Here is a 7,502-nt window from a genome sequence, read left to right as displayed (position 1 = left end):
TGCCCAAGACACTTCCTGGTAACAAGCAAACTGGGATAAGTACCAGTAGTAGCTATGACATCTCTGTGCCTATCTTGACACCTTCTGTACCCCATGCTGACCCTACAGGAAGGGACTTGACACTCAATATCATCTTGACTCCCACTGTGCCAGGTACCCCAAGACGATCCCGCCAAAATAAAACAAGTCTTAGATATAGAATGAGTTGCGAGATAGTGCCAGTTAGATATACATCGTGTACCCAACGTAAGGAAGAACAGGCTTTGCAATTTCCGGACTGGGTCAGTAATCTCCAGAAGACAGTTGTTTACACCTTCGACCAGCACTCTATGCCTGATTTCCACTCCCAGCGCCCTAGTGAGAGTGCAGAGGATAATGAGATTCACAACGTACTGTTAGACAACATGTGGTACAGAGACATGAGGGAGGTTGGAAGAAAGGTCACAAATGAGTCCTGCTTTGTATGTTCTCACATTCCACACGCTGTAGGCGCAGATAAATTGATCTTTCCTAAAGAAGTCCCACCACCCGCAGCCAAATGTCTTTTACACCTGTTTCTTTGCCGCATACATGGTCAGATACAGCTCCACTCAGCCAAAGTGGATGATGCATTTGTAAATACCACAGAGTGGGATGACAAGTATGTAACATTTAGGGTGATAACTAATCCATTGGAAATTGAAAGGAGAATGGCGGTTTACCGTGATATGAAAGTACCTGCCGACATAATGCAGGTTTGGGAACGTCACTATAAGAAACTAGGGTACTTCACCTTCCCAACACCCCCATCGAAATGCCACTCACCTGAACATCACCGATGTAACTACACCCATGACACATGCCCTTGTCAGTGGAGACCAATTCTACACCTGTAGGCCAACATTTATTTCAACAGCAAGTGGAATGGTCCACATGACTTAATATTTAAGGAGCCTCCTTAGGTAGCACAACTGTAGGACAAGAGCACAAACATAATTTAAATGAGGAGATAGAGAGGGAGTGTGCTGAGATATGGGGTAGGGAAACTAGAAGATACACGTCCAATGAGGGTACACCATACAAACAGAAAAGAGCATACAAGCTAAAGTCTCCTCTCCTTTGCTTCCTAGGTAATGGAACGGTTCTGGTGGGTCGGAATACTAATTGCAACAGCACTAGTTTTAATTCAAACCTGAAGTACGGCACATCCATCCTCATGGACATTTATTGCATCTGCAGAGAAAATCTGTATCTGCAGTTGCCTCCCCAATGGCAAGGACTTTGTTCCATCGTGACGATGCATGAATGGCATCTTGTCGTCCCAGCAGCGAACATTTCCCACATCCATGCACACCCAATGGCAGGTGATGTCACCCTGCTCCACCATCGAAAAAGAGAAGTCAAGAAGTACTCCTCAGATGACACATTTCATGGGATTCCGGAAGATTTCAACGATGCTTAACTTTACTTTGGGGGAGTTATCCCCATGTTTCAGACCAAAGCCAATGCTCGATGGCTCCAAGTAACGAGATATGAACTGATGCAGCTTGTTAACAACACCCGTGATGGGTTCAACGCCGTGGAAGAAGAACTACGACCTTGGAGAGTCATGGTTCTGAAACAACACTATGTTTTGGACCAGTTAATTGCGATGAATAGTGGTGGATGCGCCAGAATGGGAATGTCGTCCTGCTGTGTCTTTATTTTGGCCGATGATGCGGATAACGGAACACTTACAAAGGCCATTGAGGACTTGGACAATTTGGGGAGACAGATGCCTGAGGATGGAAGTGCAAAAGCAGATGTTTTATGTAATTGGTCCAATTTGGACTGGATGCCTTCATGGCTATCTGCAGTACTAAAATGTATAATGCCTATATTATGTGTGCTTGTAATTGTGTATTGCGGAACACAGATTATGTTGCATTATGTTAGAAGATTAAGGTCTAAGAAAGTTGAGATGAACTACACAGATGTGCACACAGGTATACACAGGGGACAAGGGGAATATGTAGAGATAGCAGTGTTGAACATAGAGCGTACCATCCCTGACTCTCACTTAGTGCAGGTCCCCTCTGAAAGTCAGTACCAGGCCCCGGTACATAGTGGGCCACCACTTCTCTCAGGGAGAGACTTGGTACATCCCTATGAGACAGTGTGTAAGAGATTACAGGGACCAGATGAGGATTTAGGAACTACTTCTTCATAAACTCGCCCTGAACACCACCCCCATCTCCAGCTAAGTATGCAGTTTGTATGATGTTTAATGGTTCAAATATAAACCAGAGGGGGGAATGACGGAGGGGGAAAATTTTACTATATAGATATTCAGGAACACTCAGCATGCGTAGGCCCTGCTGCTTAGAAGTTATAGGCCTCAGTTACGTTGGCCTGAGCACTGCCATTTTCTTTCAGCTTAAAGAGAAGCAGAAAGCAGGTCTGACCCAAGCTTCACCCAGCTCCACTTCTGTGAGGCTCAGCACTCCTGTTTATAGCCCCCACCCTACTGTATGCTAGGTTACGATCATTAAAGTTCAAGTTCCTTCTTACTCTTGCAACACACCCCAAGCACCCCACCTAATAGCTGTGAACGGGGAAAAGGGAAGTTCCCACCACAAGCTACTTCACAAGCTGTCCGATAAATAAGGATAAATGTGGCAAATCAGTATCACAGACTGGCACATAAACACATGAATAGAATCCTTCAAAGCAATAATAACACATTTCTAATTAATGGCAAACTTCCAGTCAATATGGCAGGAACTCAGTCTAGGCTGGCGTACGTGCCACACAATTACGAGAAGGGGCCACATTTACACTTATGATGGGAAGGTACCAGGCAGGGGCGTGAGAGGCGATAGAAGGATATGTGGTTTGAGGTGACGTGATATGGCGTGACCATAGGCTTCTCACCCCTGAACAATATAAAAAGGAGGTCAACACGTAAATCGTTGAACTACTCCTCATTTGCACATGGGTGTCGGACAGGAGTTTTTCCCAGGGGTTACTCGAGAAGCCCTTGTTTCATGTACTTAGGTTCTGCTGCTCTATTGTATATTCTGCCGTAATGAAATGCTTTTTCTTTTTGCATTTAAAGTTATATTTCACTATTTGAAATGTTATGTTTTCTCTGACCTTGTTTTATCTTCACTGCATTTAAGGTGTTTAACTTGTACTTGCAGGATATCTTGTATACAGTGGTGAGTGTTCCCAATAATATGTGCTTAAACTTTTCTATGCAATCTGCCCCAAAGCTCACAAGTGTACTTAAAGTATAGTCTCTCTCTCTCATAGCAGCTGTAAACTGTATTTTGTAAATTCAAACTGGTCCTTGCAACTTTCAAGACAATGCTAGGAGCTGGACCAAGTACTATGTGGTTTTTATGATATCATTGAATATTTCTAGAAGCTGTGTCTTCTAATAAAACTTGTACAACTTTCAGAAACAGTCTCCAAGGCTCACATATCCACTTTTTCCTGTCATTAGAGCAAGAGTTCCAGGACTACTACAGCACAAATTAAGCTGTCCCATTTCCCTTAGTTCTCGCTCACGGTCTCCCCAGCGCGGCTTCTGAGCTGCTGCGCCAGGCCCCCTGACCCCTCGTGCCCACAATTAATTTTCCCTCCAACAGTTGCAGGCAAATCTAAAGCTAACAACAAACTGGTTGAGTTAAACAAGATACCCGGGGGGGAGGGGGGTTGTTGTAATATGACTCCTAGGACATGCTTATCAACCAACTGTCAGCGGAGTGAGGGGAATAACCTCGGTGTCAGTTATGGCTATCTAATGTGAGCCCACAAATTTAGCCGAGTTTCTCAATGCTGGCGCTCGTGGGAGCACAGTCGGATGGGCTGTGTGTGCCGGCTCATACATGATTGGTTTAGCCGAGTGCAACCTGAGCCTGTGGTTGTATCGGGGATTACAAAACCTTAGTCTAGTCAAAGTACGTAACCGAACCGGCTAGGTATCAATCGCCAGTGGGGTACATACAAGTATCACAAATGCCTTACGAGTGATTGAAAAATCCTAGGCTTCGAAAAAGACATTAAATAGTGTAGTCCCAAGGCCCAGTATATGTCAGTGCTCGCGCTCGTGATTGCGCGATTATTAGTTAAAACAACTCTGTATAAGGCATGGTGGCTACGTGATCTAACGTTGATGCCCCCTCACGAGAAACCACTTACTTGTATTGCCCGGGTCTCCAACTGTAGACCTACCCCTCTCTGCTGGGTCGGTGAGGTAACAGGACGGGAGCTGGAACGGGGTTAATGAGCTCGCCTAGTGTCACGTGGGGTCGATCTCGTGTGCAATAGGCGGAAGTGAGAAGCCTTGCGAGTGTGGCGGCCATTTCTAAGTGTATGGAACAGTATAGCGTAGCAATGTTTGCTAAGGCAGGAACACCCTCGAGAAGTTGTTAGTAGTAGGGGGGAGTGGAGAGCGGAGGGAGTAGTTGTTATAAAATCCATTGCACATTGATTTCTGAGTCTTTCCCATATTGAGGCACCGTTCAATCAGGGTGGTAGAATGGTGTGTCAATAAGGAAAAAGGATGAGTATATTGGTAGTGGCCATATTGGATTGGGAATTAGTAGCAGTATTGTGTGATGAAGGTTGGTTGGTGTGGGCCGGTGTCATATTTTAACAAGGACGACAAAACTAAAGACTAACCATGGCGGGAGTAAACTTGATAAGGAGCGTAGAACTACAGTGCGCTCCATGGAATATCCTCATTAAGGCCCTCGCTGTCAGAGCATAAGTGATGTATCCACCGCTGATCTTTGTAAAAGAGGCTCTGTTTAGTGGAGTTTGAATTGATTTCCAGTACAAGCCATTTGAATGAGTCTGCACTATGGTTGGAATCTGCGAAGTGTTTACTCATTTTGGTGTTGGTCTTCTTGCAACCCAATTTCAACCCCCAATTAACGTCTACATAACACTGGCCCCTCACCCGCACTTCACCAATACGGCAGTTGGAAAAAGATCTCCGCCAAAGAGCCCCTCTTTGAGGTGTTGCCCGTTGGGTATTGCACCGCCGACCCAACGAGGAGCATTGCTGATGATGAAGCATGACACCTGCAAGGGTGTGTGAGGCCACTATATCCAACAAATTGGATACCCTAGCGTTCTATCACTACGCTCGGATGTCACCAACACCAAACGTCCACCTGGAACAGGAACAGCCGGGTACCTTTTGTATTTCACCAGAATGTAGTGCCTTTTGCCAATCTTGGATCCTCCGTGCACTGCATTTCCGTTGGAGCAAAGGAAAAGGGGGTGTGTGTGGCCAAAACTCAGGCAAAGGGGCTCAAGGGACTGCACTGTCAGAGGATACCAGCACATGGCAGGTGGACAACTGAAGCCTAAAAACAACAGGTATCCTTCTCTTTTGCTCTTTTCCACTGAAATTCTGGTTCTGTGATGTCCAATGCCGTCTGTTGGAGCAAGTGCGATGCTTTAAACAGTTCATTGTATAGCAAGGGAACTGCAAGCAGGTGGCCTGCAATCTTCAAAGGAGTGGCCATATTCTGGTCTAGAATACACTGTCATTCTCAAAGGTAATACAAAGACAAAAGCAGTAGGCAAAACAGTGCCTCTAGGCTCTTCAATTGGGTTTCTGTGTGAGAGCATATCCTCCATCATCTAAGGGTAGATAGCGACATGATTAAGTCTAGGTATTCCTAAATTCCGTATCTAGGACATCTCAAAAGAAATAAATCGCATAACACAGATTATCAGGTACATGAAGTAGGCCTAAAGAAAATTCTTAAAAACCAGTCTGGTCATACAAAAGGGAATTATACATAATATAGGGTCTCTGGTACATTACTGCAGTCTGGAAGTGTGAACCTGAACAATACACCAATAATAATAAAAGCTGACTGGTGAAAGGAATACGGAAAAGAGAAATGGAACTAAGAGACAGGTAAAATCCCTAATAACTAGGCACGATGCGACATCAGTCAGAGGAGAAGTGACAAAAGAAAAAATCTATAGGAAGAAGTGTGGCTCAATGGTTAGAAGCGGCAGACCGTGATGCGGAGCTCTGGCCCGGGACCAGGGTTCGATTCCCGCCTCGGTGGGTCTCGAGCTCAAAACTCCTTGGACCTGATATTCTCGCCTCAGTGCCTATTCTAATCATGGGTCGCACGCTGCGACTCTGGGCAATAGCTTGCTTAATCTCCACGTCAGCCCCAGCAGCGCAGGGGATGCCTGGCTTCACCTTGGGGGTGCCCAGGAGTGGACACTTCACATGGAAAGCCAGGAAGGGTTCTTCTGCGGTATGAATACAGCGCTACGAGGCCTGAGGGTAGAAGTGCGCTATATAAATACAATTCATTTCATTTCATTTCTATTCATTTCATTTCATTTCAAGAACAAGAAATTACTTGGGTGATAGTCAAGCATGTGACACAATACCAAGAGTATGAGTGATACATAACAAAAATCAAAATAGTTCACAAAGGTTAGCTCTACCGCTGGCCGCTAAACCATATACGGTAACCTCAGCTAATGTTCCAGTTCCTTCCTCAGGGAAAAAATTAAACCTGGTTTCCTTTATGGTACAAAGCCATACACTACTTAGGAAGCAGAACAAAACTGAGTAATGTAATATAGAAATTAGGTCACCATGTACAAGAGTCAAAGATCTATAATTTTATTCTTACGTCCAATCAGGATGCATAAATCTATGGCAGCCTTTTCCTTAAGGGAAGTGGGCAGTAACATGACTAACAGCAGGTGACACACTTTAATCCTGTATATCTCTTTTTTATTTTTCGTGAATACTATTTATAGCCAAATTGGCATACACTGGTGAAGTGTTGTCTGTGTCGCGCACAGTATGAAAATATCATATCTGTGAAATTTAGCAAATCAACCCAACTGTTGTGCAGCGATATGCATCGTCCTGTATATCCCTTCACAACACAGGTAAACTTGTAATAGTATCAAAGGCAGCAACATAAAACAAAAACATGCATAAAATAAAAAAAATACAAAAACGCAAAAACACAAAACGTACATGTCAAGCCATCAGATATACTTGCTGTACATCAAGCACAAAAAGGACAGACAAAACATTAGCATATATAAATGAGCAGTGATGCACAACACCATGTCATGTACTTTATACACTGTGAACCTGCAGCCCAAAACCCAATATTCGGGCCTGCTTAATTTGTCAGGTTTAAATTCCTTACCCTCCTTTTGACAGTAGATCACCAGTTAGTGGATATCTGCTGTCAAATACAATTTTACTGTCTCTCTTCCAACATACTGGACCAGCAAGAACAATTCATGATAGGACCAAATACACAAACATAAAAAACACATAAACATTTCTTTCCACAGAAGTAACGCAAAAACACATCTCGTTTCAACCAACCAAACTCACGTGTCTTGTCAGCCTTAAAATCACCCAGAACAATCCATGAATGATCTGTGGGCAGAAGCAAAAAAAATACACAACACACAAAAAAGAAACATTTCTCATAACAAACAAATATCAATTATAACTTTTAATC

At 44.0% G+C, this 7,502-nt stretch overlaps 1 pseudogene; it reads left to right on the top strand.

Moving 5' to 3' along the window:
• Positions 1-689: 689 nt before the first annotated feature.
• Positions 690-2,188, top strand: LOC147721200 (uncharacterized; annotated as a pseudogene).
• Positions 2,189-7,502: the final 5,314 nt, after the last annotated feature.

The sequence above is a fragment of the Lissotriton vulgaris genome, chromosome 4_1, assembly GCF_964263255.1.
Source record: "Lissotriton vulgaris chromosome 4_1, aLisVul1.2, whole genome shotgun sequence".
NCBI classification, from domain to species: domain Eukaryota; kingdom Metazoa; phylum Chordata; class Amphibia; order Caudata; family Salamandridae; genus Lissotriton; species Lissotriton vulgaris.
The sequence above is the reverse complement of the archived record's forward strand: the minus strand, read 5'-3'. Positions and strand labels throughout refer to the sequence as shown.